Below are 16122 nucleotides of genomic sequence, written 5' to 3' on the forward strand. Positions count from 1 at the left end.
AATCTTTAATATCTATAACTAAAACATACCAGGTTTTTGGCAAAGAAGACAATTGAGGAATCCCTGATTCAGCAGGTCCCATAATAAACATCTCATTATTAATAGCTCTTAAATCTTGCAATAATCTCCATTTACCAGATTTCTTTTTAATGACAAAAATGGGAGAGTTATAGGGAGATACATAGGATGTATATGTCCCTCCACTAATTGTTGTTTAACCAGGTCATGGGCTGCTTGTATATTTTCTTTAGTCATGGGCCACTGAGGAACCCATACTGGTCTTTCTGATTTCGAAGTAATTTTTATTGTCTCATTGACCCCTTCTGATAACCCAATCCATGTCTATCTATTTTTTGATCAATTTGTATTGGTGCTGCTATACCTTGTTCTTGTTCTCCTAGTCTTTTTTCTTTCCTAAAACCTTGTCTAGCCCTAATTGTGGGTGCATTTGGATTGATGTTATTTGTTAATGTCAAACCTAATTGATCTAGGACATCTCATCCCCATAAATTTATAGGAAGATGATCCAATACATATGGCTGTATAGTTCCTTCACATCCTTCAGGATCCTTCCAATCTAATACCATTGCACTTCTATAGGGATTAGTCGCCACTCCTAGGCCTCGAAGAGTTTGAGTGGCTTGTGGTAATGGTCAATATTTTGGCCATTCTTGATGAGATATGATGCTAAGGTCTGCACCTGTATCAAATAGCCCATTAAATTCATGTCCTTGAATATTTAGTTTTAGCATTGGGCAAGAATCTAAATTTAAAGACAGCATAGCCCAATCTACACCTGTGGAGCCTAATCCCCTGGAACCTTTTTCTATAGTGCAATTGGAAAATTTTTCATGTAGGCTGGGTATTATTAATAACTGTGCTATTCTATCTCCTGGTGAAATTACTTATATACCCTTTGGAGAACTAGCTATAATTTTTATTTCACCTTAATCGAGATCAATTACCCCAGGACTTATCATAAGTCCTTTTAGAGTAGATGAACTGCGTCCTAACAATAAGCCTACTGTTCCTTTGGGAAGAGGTCCTTTTACTCCTGTGGGAATGATTTGAACTCCCATCTCTGGAGTTAGTACTGCTCTGGCAGAGGCGCAGATGTCCAACCCTGCGCTCCCTCTGGTTCGTCTGATGAGAGATCTGATGCATAATGTGTCCTGGGCACTACCCTGATGGTGTTGCTGGGTTCCTCCATGGTGTTTGTGGGTTCCTCCAGTGCCCCGTATATTTGTGGCCATGGGCCCCGGAGCATTGGGCACCTGTGTCCATTTTTTGGCAATGGACCCAATGCCTTTCTCCAGGATATCATGCGTAACCACCTGGTTCTTGTTTGTTTTTTGATAATGGAGTACCCTCTATGGTGGTTTGAGAACAGCATTCATTAGCTCAATGTCCCCCTCTACGGCATCATGGGAAAATACCTGGTATTGTACTCCTTTGATACCTAGCTTTGTTAAGCCCTCCTCCTATGGGGCAATTCCTTTTAAAATGTCCTGTTTGTTCACAATTGTAGCATGTTTTCAGCCTGGCATCTAAAACCTGTTGTACTGAAGCTGCCAGGACTTGCCCTTGTTCATTAATGTCTCTACATAATTTGATATATGTGTTTAAATCTCCATGTTTCCATGGTCTAATAGCCTCCTTACACCATCTGTTTGCTTGTTCAAAGGCTAGCTGTTTAATTAATGGCATTCCTTGCTCTGTATCCCCAAAAACTCTGGTAGGGTTTGAATAAGCCTATCACAAATTCAGCGTAAGGTTCATTAGCTCCTTGTATTACCTTAGATAATTGACCTTGTAAATCTTCATGTCCTTGTAAAGTCTTCCATGCCCTAACTCCATCTGCAACAATTTGTGAATATAAAGCAGGATCATATTCAATTTGTTGCCGTTGACCCTCATAAGGTCCTTTTCCTAACAACATATCTAAATGTCTTTGAGGGTAACTGGCTGCTGCATTTTGCCTAGCCGTCTCTGTTCAAAATTCCTCATTGGCAACCTTCCATAACAAATATTGCCCTCCATTTAGCACAGCTTTACACATACTAGCCCAGTCTGCTGGCGTCATGTCCAAGTTGGTAATGGATTCGACCATGCTTACAGTGAAGGGTGCTTGGGGACCATAGGTTGTTACAGCCTACTTTAACTTTCACTGTTTTGAAATCTAAAGCACGGTGAATTCGCTGCCCTCATGCCTGCTCAAGTACGGGGCATGCTAATCTTTGAGGTCCTGTCTCAGGATCCCATCTATCAACTATGGGGGTTGAGGGCCATTCAGCTGTCTCCGTAGGTGGAGCTGTTGGTTGAATTACACCCTCTGGTGATAGAACAGTGTTAGTAGCAGCCTCCTGTTGTAGCTTTTTCCCTAATAGCCCCTTTCCCTTTAAATTTTCTTCCTCTGTCTGACTAGCTCGAGAGACCTTCTCTTTTGCTTGATCCAAAATGTCTTTCTCCGTGGTCTGAACCTCTAACAATTTACTTAACACTCTTTCAGTTTGTTTTTTACTAATTTCTAATCTACTACCGAGATAACGCAACACAACAAGATAACACAAAACAAAACCGAAACAGAATGAAACAAAAATGGAACAAAAAATCGTTGTATCAATTTTCCTATTTTCTTGACATGTGCATTTGTGGTCTATTTCTATCTCTTCCTCAGGGGCAAACAACTTCAAACCTTGAGCCAACCATTTTTCCCAGTTTTCCTGAGAAAGTTCTAGGGATAGGCAGCTTGAAACAAAAAAGAAATCAAAACATGAACACATTGTTTTTTGAAATGGTCACCCATTCTCTCGCCTTCCCTTAGGGGCGAGCAATTTCACTTACCTCCGAGTCAGGCATTCCCTGCACGGGCTGCCAAATGCCTCAGTCTGGCTGGGCACAAATCATGAGCCACTGAAGCAGGAACAAACTTTATTTCTGAACTCCACCAGCACACTCCACACACGCTCCCCGGGAACTCTCCCGAATGCCACACAGCTCCTCCAGGAACCACCAACCGGAAATCCCTCCTCTGGAAATCCCTCCTCCGGCACTTCCCCAACCAATGGGAACTCTCCGGGAATCCCATTATTATCTCAATGGCTTGCTGGTGTCACCTCTCAACCACTCTGTACTGGCAAAAATGCCATGCATCATTCCTACTCGGCTATGGCTCTCAGTAGAAGGATATATATACACCTGGGAATTGTGATGCAATCTATGCATAAGCCCTTTAAATTATAGAGCTAAAGGATCTCTTAGTGATCTTCAAAATGGATTACTGGTGCCCTGGTTTTTTAAAAAGAGGAACAACTAGGGCAGAAAGATAAATTATATAAATAAAAAAAACAAATAGTCCACATGTATAGTAAAAAATTTTGTTATCACTAGTGATAAGCAAAATGCAAATCAAATCACCAGGAGGCACCTCCTGGAGCAGCCTTTGCAGCTGTAGTGCTGACTCCAGGGGCTGCCCAGCAGGAAGAAGAGGAGCCTTAAATCTGAGTGCCTAAGAATTCATTTGGACCAGTGCAAGAAGGGTTGTGGCTATTATGACAACCCTGCCCGGCAGGGCTTCTGCTCCCAGTGCTGGAGAGAGGAGTACCACAGAGCCCAGGAGAAGCAGATCCAGAAGGACTGGGAGCTGGCTGAAGGAATTCAGCAGGAGGAGGAAGAGGCCTTTGCCAGCATAAGTCAGAGCAGCCAGGGGGCTCCCTCCCTCGCATTTTCCAAATTTGAAGAAAAGAAAACCAGTGAAAAGTTCCACAAGGTAACCACAGTGAAGAAATTCTTCAGTGCTTGTTCCAGAGTTGGATCAAAAAGGTCAGAAATTTAGGAAGCAAAAGCTCCCAGTCCTTCCATAAGCCCTCAAACCAGTATTGAAACGGTGTCTAAGGAGTTCATAGAGTTTCTCAAGAACGTCCAGAAAAACAGACAAGAAATCTATAAAAAAGACTAAAATATTTTTGGAAGGATACATTACAAAAGGGATCTGAGCATAGAGGAGCAGCCAGAGTGTAGATAAGGAGTTTTACCAGAATGTAAAAGAATGAAGATAAACATTGATGACTTATAGTCCCTCTGCACAGATATCACTAATTCAACAAGTACTTTGTGAATATCTGCCAACAAGAAAGATGTATGGGAAGTAATGCAAGAAAATAAAAAAACATGGTTATTGTGTTCAAAGAGCTAAAAATCTTGGAAAGAGAATTTCAACATTGTTCTAAACAAAATGATGGAGGACACATTTTAGATGGGAAGAAAAGGTAGATGTTTGTTGGAGTAGTATTTGAACAAGCCTTATATAATAGGAAAGATTTTGACAGGCAAGTGAAAAGGGAAAATATAGGTGGAGGGAATTTTAGCCAGCATTCAATGCTTGTGGTGTTTGAAGAATGACTGGCACTTCAGTTTACTGGAACATATAGCAACTGAAAGGAAAACCAGAAAGTTGAGGATTGACAATACATTGGACTTCAATCTGCAAGCAAAGAATAATATGGGGAAGAATAAGGAAGAAAGAAACATGAGCAGACCAGAGAAAATTTATTGTGCTGGTAACACATAAGTTGAATTGAAAAGAAGAGAGCTATGGGAAAGCAGACTGCATACAGTAGTGCAAGTGAGACATATTACAGGCTCACATTCCGACAGTGAAGGGAGACATCAAATGCAACTGAGGGAATTTACATAGAGAAATGATCATCCACATTTTCCCCAAAATAAAAAGTTTGAGAGTTAGAATATCAAAAGCACTCTTCTCAAAATTTCCACCATGACAAGAAAGAACACAGTCTGGGAAGTCACCTCTGCCCTAATGTCTTACCTCAGGTTTGGCTGCTATAAGGAAATACCACAGACTGGAAATTTAGGAAGAACAGTTTATTTGGCTCATGGAACTGGAGGATGGGAAGTCCAGGGGTATGGTGTTGTCATCTGATGAGGGCCTTTGTGCTATCTCATCTCATCACAGAAGGCAAAGTGCAAGAAAAAGGAAAGGCAAGACAGCAAGTGTGGGGACGAGTGTATGGAGTATTTCATACATGGCATACCTTAAGGGCATCTGAGTGGCAGGCCACTCCCCCCATGCTTGGTGTCTAAGCAGCAGGCCACTTACCCAGTAGGCACAGGCTGGGACATGAGGCCATGTGTTGCAGTCCCTGTGCTTGCTCCATGGCCACTCCTCCATTGGACACTGCAAGGAGAATTAGCAGAAATTGCATTGATGGCTGCCTGTAATCTGTTTAGCTACGCCTGAGTATATATACATGGTAATTGCACAATAAAATCAGACTTGCTTCCTGTGTGGTCTCCAGGGCATTGATTAGCCACTCGACAGCCACACTCTCCTATACCCTGTTCCTTGGACCTCCTCACTGGACAAAGAGAGCCCACACAAACAAGTGCTGTTTTTTTTTTATTTTGATACAGGGTCTAACTTTGCTTAGGGCCTCAAATGTGTAACCATCCTGCTTCAGCCTCCTGAGTCACTGAGGTTACAGGTGTGTGCCACCACACCTGGCCTGTTAGTTCTTTCATTAAATTTTTATTTTGCATACTAGTGGGGTTCATTGTGTCATCTGTGGATATGCACATTACATAATTTGCTCCAATATATTCCCCAATACTTCCCATTTCCCTCTCCTCCTCCCTTCCCCTGTTCACTTTCCACTACTGTTCTGCTCTTCCTATATTCATCCATAAAAGAAGGAAACTGTCTGATTTGCTGGTAAATGGGTAAAACTGGGGGGCAGCCTGATATAAGGAAGCTGGAGAGAAAAAAAGGAATTTTAAAAGTAGAATGGAAGATCTCACAAAAATAAAAGGAAGATCTAGAATAAAGGCAGAGAGTCAAGGATAAGTGAGGAAGGGGGAGAAAGGGGAAGAACAGGGAGATAAAATAGACCAAATTATGCTATATTCGCCTATGAACATATCAAAAGAAATTCTGCTTTTATGTAAAGTTATAATTCACCAATAGAAACATTCCTTCTATGTCTAGTTCCTTCTACCTCTACTTTCTCCAGTGCTTTTATCATGAATGGGTCCTGAATTCTCTTGAAGGATTTCTCTGATCTATTCAGATGACTATGTGATGTCATGAAACATATTTCTGTGGAGAATTACATTCATTAATTTGCATATGTTAAACCATCTTAACATCCCTGGGATGGAAACAATTTGTTCATTATGTACAATCTTCTTAACATGACTATGCTAACTTTCTACCTTAAATGTTAACAAAAAATATGTATTCAGACCTGTTGGAAATAAAAACATATGTAAACAATGTATATTGGCATAGTTGTTTTATTTTCCCAAACTGTTCTGAGAATAACCTGATATGGTACTTTGAAAATGTAAAATGAAAAATGTAGTATAAATATTGAGAAATTGAAAATACAAATAACAACTGAATGAGAAATAACAAATCTTTTGCAACTTATCCCAGTTTTTATTCTTTACATTGACAATATCAAAGAATGTCTATTATTGTTCAGATCTAGTGAATGTCCAGTGCTCATGTTAGCTGATGTAACAATGCTCAAAGGTGCAAAGATCAGGCTATGAGAAATGTAACACCATCAGCGGATTAATTCATGTACAAATCACTTGAAAAAACTGCTGGAGGTAACTAGGCAGATAAGAGTGTGGCAAAAGGAAGTTGGTCATTGGTGCATGCCCTTGAGGATTATGTCTTGTCTCAGGTTCCCCAAGCTAAGCATCTCCCCTCCACCACGCCCTTCTGCCACAACGTTCCTATTCATCTCAGGCTCAGAGCATTGGAGTCCATGAATTTAGACCTCTGGGACCATGACCTCCAAATGAACTTTTCCTCCACTTAGTTGTTCTTATAAGACACTTTGATCACATCAATAAATAGCTAACAAAATAACATAATCAAATTCTTATTTGGCAGACCATTACAAATAATTTTCATAATAGTTTACTATATGATCATGAATAGAGAACTAAATTTTTCAAAAACTTGGATAACTTTCTAACAAACCTCACTTCATTTCTATCTACTACTTTAAGAGATGAAAATTTATTAATTTGTGTCATCAAGTTGAAAATGAGGAATATCATTAATGTTGAAAACTACGTTATGCTAACAATAATATGATTTGATGATGGATACATCAGATCACAGTTTTTAAAATCCCCATTCACCTTGCTAAGATTTCAAATGGAATTTCATTGTATTAGTAATGTTTTATCAAAATTTATAGTAAACTTGTGATGTATTCAATATTATATACTGATCAGACTTTTAACAATAAGCCAATCCAAAAGAATTTTTACAACCTTAAAACCTAACACCCCAGAGGAAAGAAAATTTTTAAACATGTACGTATGTATGTGTTTCGTGGATAAAAGAAGTGTGACATAGGGTTGGATAAGAAGGGAGGGGGCAAGGGGTAATGAATAATGGTGGAATGTGATGATCATTACTATCCAAAGTACATGTACAAAGACAGGAACTGGTCTGAATATACTATGTATACAACCAGAGATATGAAAAATTGTGCTCTATATATGTAATAAGAATTGTAGTACATTCTGCTGTCATATATAAATAAAAAAAATTATATAAAAAATTGTGACATAAATATTAGTCCAAGGGGGAAAAGAGTATAAAACATCTAACTACTAAACAAGACACATTTTTTCCAAAGGGAAAAGCCTTTATCCCCCACAAAATTAGTGATAACCAGAATAACAGAATTTCCACTTATTCTTCTTTTAATGGATCATGGGGATTAACACTTTGTTATGGTTTCTAGACACTGAGAGGTATATTTTAAAAAGAGAAGTAACCATTTTAAAGGTCAGTATTTATGAAGTTCCACAAGTTGAAACCTTTGCTTCTATAATATGAAGAAATATTTTCAATGTTAAATTGCATAAGAGGCTACATGTCTTTTAAAGTTCCTTTTACAGGTTGACAAGCAAAACATTCCTAAGACTAGTGGTCCTGGTAGAGTACATACTGAAAGTGCTTTAATTCTACCCACACATTATCTTTGTTTCGCCAGATTTGTCATTTTCTTAGAGAATAAAAATTCTGCTCCTCTTGGCAGGACTACAGTACTTGAGGTCATTATTATAAAGGTATCAGTCTAGACGAATATTGGGCAAAGGTCAATAAAAATTTTTAATCCTCCCTCCTCAGGTAAAGGGAAGTCTGAAATGGTTTAAATTCACAAGTAGACTTCATGTCAATGACTTTGGGAACCTGCATCAATATATTGCAGGTTGTAGAATGTAGATTATGTACTTTTTTTTTCTTTATTAACATCAAAAAATATGCACATTCTTAAGGAAGCAGCAGTCTGAATACGAGGAAATCTATTATGGATATATGGACATTGAATTCACAATATTGGGTTATAAAAAGAAATATACATTTATTTTCATCCTCAGTTCTTGGCACAGAGTTTCTAACACCTTAAAACTTTCTCAGTAATAGGATAATAAAAGCATCATTTTTATAATATTTGGGTTTTTCTCCCCAAATTCCCAAAGTAGGTTTGGAACAATAAAGATAATAGTAGACAGTTTTTTGTTCATAACATGCCCCTTTCAGCCATGCTTGACCTTATACCAATTATGTGACTCTTGATGCTCCTCAAGATAGTTCCAGAATGGGAGCTGTTTGCTAGAGGAACAAATCATGTGAGTGAACAATTGAAGTATTCAATTACACCCAAGGAGGGAAAAGGACTGGAAACCAAGTGCCATCACCAATTGCCAATGATTTAATTAAACAGACCTCCATAACTGGCCCTGCATAAAAAGTGGACTTGAACTCAGCAGGGCACTTGTAGTGATGGGATAGTCATAGCTGTGGCACATGATGAAACAGACTTTGAAAAACAAGATAGAAACCCCAAAAGTTTCTCCCATGGTTGTTTTGAGATAAAATAAATCATAAGGGGAGATGGAGGAAGTGGTTATAAAATGTTGCCATTTATTTCCAGATCCCATTAGAGATGAAGAAATAAACTCGATGATCAAGTCATCTAACTGTGAAGGAAGAGGAAACATTCTCCTCAGCTCCATTTAGGACAAGCAAGTTAAAGAGCTCTTGACTTCCTTACCCCTCCCCAATTAACCTTCCCTAATGGTGTTCTCCAAGACATGGGTACAGGCAATGATTTTCCAGGTAGGACCAAGAGATGGATATTTCCCCAAAGCATGGGAAACAAAAGCAACACTGACACTTGGATTATATCAAACTAAAAAGCTTCTACACAGCAAAGGAAAAATCAGCAGAGTGAGGAGATGACCTACACAAAGGGAGAAAATTTTTGCCAACTATTAATCTCACAGATGCTTATTATCCGAACTATAGAAGAAAATAAAAGAACACTTAACAACAAAAAATAAATAATCCAAATAAAAATGTGTATATGATCTGAATACACCTTCTCAAAAGAAAAATGCAAATGACCAATAAATGTATTTTAAAATGCTCAATGTCATTAGCCATCAGGGAAATGCAAATCAAAACTGAAAGGAGATAAAATATCACCCCATTTAGAATGACTATTATCAAAACAACAAAAATTAACAAATGCTGGTGAGACCATAGAGAAAAGGAAACTCTTATATACTGATGGTTGAAATGTAAATTGGTATGGCCACTATGAAAAACAATATGGAGATTCCTCAAAAAGTTACACGGGGAACTATCATAGGATCAATCAACATTACTCCTGGCTATATATCCAAACGAAATGAAGTCAGCATACAAAAGAGCCAGTTACACTGACTGCATGCACTATTCATAACTAAGACATGGTATCAGCCTAGGTACCATTAACCAAAAGATGGAATGAAGAAAATATGGTATATATACACAATGAACTATTATTCACTCATTTAAAAGAAAGATGTCCAGCCTGGGGTTGTGACTCAGTGGTAGAGCGCTTGCCTAGCATGCATGAGGCACTGGGTTCGATCCTCAGCACCACATAAAAATAAAATAAAGATATTGTGTCCACCTATAACTAAAAAATAATTATTAAAAAAAGAAAGATGTCCTGACATTTGCAGCAAAAAAAAAAAAAAAAACAGACAAACCAAGACACATGGAGGCATAATGAAGACCTTGCAGACACAGTTGCTAATTTTGAAGGTTCCAGGACCTGTGCCCTTTGAATATGACCAGTCCTGACAATGACCTGACCTCCCTGAGAGGGTTCTTTCCATGCAGAGATCTGTGGGCAGCAACAGCCCATGCAGAGCCAGAGCGCCAAAGCTCAGTTCTGGCCCTATTCTTGGAGAAAAAGGCTAATCTCCAGGAAGAGGTATGGGAATGCTGCTGCAGGGTACTGTCCTTTCAACAGAAACCATTTTGCAGGTGGCCAAGTTCCTGCAGCAGCTGCATCACTAAACCCTGGGCCTAGGTTCAGAAGGTGAGCAGAAGAAATGAATGCACATCCCCGAGGTTGCTGCACCAAGGCCAGCCTGAAGCACTTCAGTGAAACTGAAGATCTGTACTTGCCACCTGCCCAACTTTTGCATTCTGCACCTTCCCCATAAGCAGCAAGAACCCAGAGCTTAGGGATGGTGGGCTATGACAACACCCCTCTACACACAGCATCACAATTCTTCCACTTCCTTGAACAATGACTGTGTCCTCCAAACTAATGGATCCACTTCTAGGTGAGAATCCAGGCAGAACATAACACCAAGAATAATGACATGGAGCCAAATTTGTTTGCAAATGGGGAATTGCTCCCAAAGCCCTGCTGTCTGCCAGAGCAAGCTGCAGTTTATTTGGCAGGGAATGCATGACCTGGTTGAGAGAAGACATCATCACAAACGTAGGTGGGGACTTTCCTGCACAAAGAAGTCTGACAACATGCTCCTTTATACTTTCCATGTTATGGAAATGAGCCTTCAGTTTTTTCCCTGCATGGAGATTTTAGCATTACAATGAAGTAAAGTCCCATTATCTGTCACTAACTCATGCTCCTTTAGGACAGATTAGGTAATGTTACTTCTGAAAAACAATTTTTAGAGGATTTGTTATAAAAACAGCTTTACCTCATGAATCTGGGATACTGAATAGGGGATTATATACATCTAGTGTTCTCAGGTTTCTGCTAGGAAGTCAGCAGCATCTTCACTTGTCAGGCTGCCCGTCTGCTAACATCTTCAGCAGAGCTCCAGTCTTGAAAGCAGACACTACTCTGTGCCCTCGATTACAATGCAACAATAAAAAAATGCTAGAAAAAAAAATTTTAATGGCTGAGGTTTTGGCTCAATGGTAGAGCTCTTGCCTAGCATGTGTGAGGCACAAAGTTCAATCCTCATTACCACATAATGGTAAATAAGATAAAGGTATTGTGTCCATCTACAAATTTAAAAAAAAATTTAATTAAAAAAAAGGATTTTGTCTGTTTTTACATGAAGAACTGATAAATGTTTGAGGAGATATATATGTTTAACTTGATTTAAACACTACACTATGCATACACATGTTGAAACATTACATAGTACCCCATAATATGCACAATTTAATGATTTATGTATCATTTAAACATAAATTGAACTTAAATTTTTAAAGCGAAAATTTCTGATGGTGGATTGTGATAGACATCATCATCCAAAGTACAAATATGAAGACATGAATTGGTGTCAACATACTTTATATACAACCAGAGATAGGAAAAACTGTGCTACATACATGAAATGAGGATTATAATGCATTCCACTGTCCTTTATTTTTTTTAAAAAAATCAATTAAAAAAACAGAAAATTTCTACTTATTTCATCTTTTTATGGAACTTGTGATTGTGGCTTTAGGGAGCCAATAAATAATACCCCTCTCTTCCCTTGTCCCTACCCAAATAGATGCATGCATATAACAGACATCACATACGGACTTCATTATTGACAAAAGCTAGAATGTAGGTTTTGTCTTAAATTTCCAAACTTGATAAATTTTCAAACATTTCTCCCTGTATGAAATTTACCCAGACAGTGATGAACAACTTTTTGCCACTCCTACAGACACATTCATTTTCTATTTCAATCAATACTTATTGAGTGACAACTTGGGGCCAGATACTATGTTGTCTGAGGACTCAACAGTGAACAAATCAAAGTCACTGCACTCAAGGATTTTACATTGTAATTGATATGGAGAAAAACATTTTAAAAAGTAGACACCACAGCACACATATTAATGGACAACATCCACAACACTGTCAATTCCAAATGCTGGCCAGAAAATGTAACAATAGGAACACTTTGATTCATGGCTGGTCAAATGCAAAATGATAGCCACTATGGAAGTCTTAACACCCAAGTTAACAAGAGTCCTCCTAGGTGTTAACACAAATGAATTGAAAACATATTCACACAAAAATCCACAAAAGAAGCCAAATAAAAACTTCATTCCTAAGTGTCAAACATTAGAAGCAAGCAATATGTCCTTCAATAGATGAGTAAACTGTGGTAGAATATTTTCTGCAATAAAAAGAAATGTCAACATGCCATAAAATAAAATGGAGGAATCTTAAATGCTCATAACTAACAGTAAGAGGACTTTGGAAAAATCTGTGTAGGATCCAACTTATGATAATCTGTAAAAGACAAAAGCATAAAAATCAGTAAATACAAGGAGTTGTCAGGAAGAAAAGGATAGTAACTGAAAGTGAGAAATTTTAGGGCACTAATACTATTCTCTATAATACTGTGGTGTGAATACATTCCATTCCTGAGCACATGTCTAAGAAAAAAATACAGAGTTACACAAAAAGCCATGTAAAAGAAGAAGCTTTATTCAGAATAGATAAGATATAAAAATAATTCAAAGCTTACTGAGATAAAAAGATCATGTTACAATGAAACACAATTCCATAAAAAATTGAATAAACCAATGAAAAAATACAAAAAGCTTAGGAGAATCTCACAAACATACTGAGATAAAGAAAGTAAAAAGAAAAAACAAACTTTGTTATCTGTTTTATATGGAATTTGAAAAGCAGGAATCAGAATACTGCATTCATACATTTAGGACAGGAAACATTGGGCAATGCTAGAAATCTTTATTGTAGATAATCATGGTGGTTACAGGTTTGCACACACTTGACAAAATCATGAAACTACTCAGAAAGTGTGTGCCTTTTACTTATGTAAATGATAGCTCAATAAAATCTAGTCACTAAAACTAATATATTTTCTTAAATCCATCAGGACTCAATTGGACAATAATTAGAAATTTATTAGTCTTCATAATAAAATCTTACAGTAGGCTATGCTGTGAAAATAGTTGATTCAGTGACCCACAAAGAACTTAAATAACCAGGTCCTTCCCATGGCTCTACTCTGCCATCCATGGTATTTCTATCATTTGAAGGCTACTTTCCCTCATGGTTACAGTATGACTGTCAGTTGTGAACAGGACCTTTCATGTTCCTTAGTAGAGGGAGTCCCTCACAATTATTGTATTAAGTGCTCTGTAGGAAATAAACTGATAAATTCCATATGCAACACTAACATACCTAAAGGTCTATGGAATGTCTTTCATAAAGAAGAACTTATGAGCTAGCTCTAGAATAGAGCCAGACATCCAAACACACGTTCATGAAAAGTGGTGGCTCATAAGTAGATCTTCATCATTTCACAAACTGATACTTGACCATCTTTGCAACGTGTATCATTCCAGCCCCATTGCAATGACGGAGAAGGATGGTTTACTATAACACAATGCTCTCCACTATGAATGCCAGAATCTGAAACAGAGAAAAAAGGATGAAGTGATTCTTCCAAGACTGCTTTTACAGGGGTTAGAGTCAGTTATGGGGCCAGAGGCTGGGGTGGAACTCTGTGGAAGTCAGGGTCAGATATGCCCAGACCAACCAAACCTTCCCAATTCTCATGTAGTTTCTCCTCCACGAACACCTCTGACATTTATCTTGAAAATTGTGCCCTCATCACTCATATTTTCTCATACCTTATCGCACTTAACATTTGACCAAAAGTTACCCATAGGCTCTCCTCTAAACATAGGTCCCATTGCCAGGGGACTGTCAATCAATGGGGCTTTCTTATATGATGAAAAGAAGTCACCATGGTCCCATGTATCAATAAAGGCTTTTTTTCCTCTTTTAATGGGATGATTTTGAAATCTGAAGAACTGGTTAAATCTCTATATCTTCTACTTATTCCTGTTTTCTAGGTCAAATAATTTAATTTCTTAGATTCTCAGTTTGCCCATCTAAAAACTGGACCATAGTAACAGCACTATATATTTCACAAAGAAGATATAAGGATCAAAGGTGGAAGTATACTAATGTATTTAATGCCTTTAAAGATTACATAAATGTGAGATATTATAATAATATCCAAATTTAGGATTTTTGCTTTGTGAGAAATATTAAATCACAATAATCCATAATGATCTTTAAAAACATGAATTTTATTACAGAGAATAAATAGAGTTTTTAAAAACAAAGTAGAATCCACCTGGTTCTAAAGACTATTGGGTGACCTTAGCTGAACTATCTATACTCTCCAAACTCAATTTCCTCAGTTCTATAATAGAAAAAATAATGTGTGCCTCCTAAAGTTCTGTAATAATTTAATGAGGTAATAAAATTGATTAACTGTGTGTGCAACAGGACAAGAGTGAGCTGTTCTAGTTTCAGAACTGATGCTGGAACACTCTAAACTTCCTGCATGATCCAGGATCCAGGATTCCTTTATCTAAATTCTGTACTCATGTGGCACTTTGGTTGTAGGGGTCTGATCAACCCATTGCCAGTGTCCTTGACCCCCTGAATCTGATAGTCCCACAAAATAAGCAGAAGTTTTATCCATATTCTGAGTGAGGAAATCCTAAAACAAAAGAAGTCATAGGCTTTAGATACTCAGCTTGAACTGAGGCTTTTTTTTAATTTGCCAAATCATGCAAGGTACTGGTAGTAATAAAACAGAATGAAATGTAAATAAAATTTGCCAATAAAAATATTTTAAAAATAATTTTGGTGATTTATTTCTTCTTTCTTATTTTAATTGTAAAATCTATCAGATAACATGATAGTTCGATACATATACACAGTGCATAATGATCAAATTGGCATAGTTAACATTTCTATCTTCTTTATATCTTTTTAAAGATTTTACTAAGCCTCAGGCTAGCATCATTCTGAATGGAGAAAAATTGAAGGCATACCCTCTAAAATCTGGAACAAGACAGGGATGCCCTCTCTCACCACTTCTGTTCAACATACTTCTCGAAACACTGGCCAGAGCAATTAGACAGACGAAAGAAATTAAAGGCATTAAAATAGGAAAAGAAGAACTTAAATTATCACTATTTGCAGGTGACATGATTCTATACCGAGCAGACCCAAAAGGGTCTACAAAGAAACTATTAGAGCTAATAAATGAATTCAGCAAAGTGGCAGGATATAAAATCAACATGCATAAATCAAAGGCATTCCTGTATATCAGCGACAAATCCTCTGAAATGGAAATGAGGACAACCACTCGCTTCACAATATCCTCAAAAAAAATAAAATACTTGGGAATCAACCTAACAAAAGAGGTGAAAGACTTATACAATGAAAACTACAGAACCCAAAAGAGAGAAATAGAAGAAGATCTTAGAAGATGGAAAAATATACCCTGTTCATGGATAGGCAGAACTGACATCATCAAAATGGCGATATTACCAAAAGTTCTCTATAGGTTTAATGCAATGCCAATCAAAATCCCAACGGCATTTCTTGTAGAAATAGAGAAAGCAATCATGAAATTCATATGGAAAAATAAACGACCCAGAATAGCAAAAACAATGCTAAGCAGGAAGTGTGAATCAGGCAGTATAGCGATACCAGACTTCAAACTATACTACAGAGCAATAGTAACAAAAACAGCATGGTACTGGTACCAAAACAGGCGGGTGGACCAATGGTACAGAATAGAGGACACAGAAACCAATCCACAAAACTACAACTATCTTATATTTGATAAAGGGGCTAATAGCATGCAATGGAGGAAGGATAGCATCTTCAACAAATGGTGCTGGGAAAACTGGAAATCCATATGCAACAAAATGAAACTGAATCCCTTTCTCTCGCCATGCACAAAAGT

At 37.6% G+C, this 16122-nt stretch overlaps 1 pseudogene; it reads left to right on the top strand.

Moving 5' to 3' along the window:
- The first annotated feature begins 1424 nt into the window (after positions 1-1424).
- Positions 1425-16122, top strand: part of LOC107159897 — a 71502-nt pseudogene continuing 56804 nt past the window's right edge.

Source organism: Marmota marmota, unplaced genomic scaffold (assembly GCF_001458135.2).
Source record: "Marmota marmota marmota unplaced genomic scaffold, marMar, whole genome shotgun sequence".
Classification (NCBI taxonomy): Eukaryota; Metazoa; Chordata; class Mammalia; order Rodentia; family Sciuridae; genus Marmota; species Marmota marmota.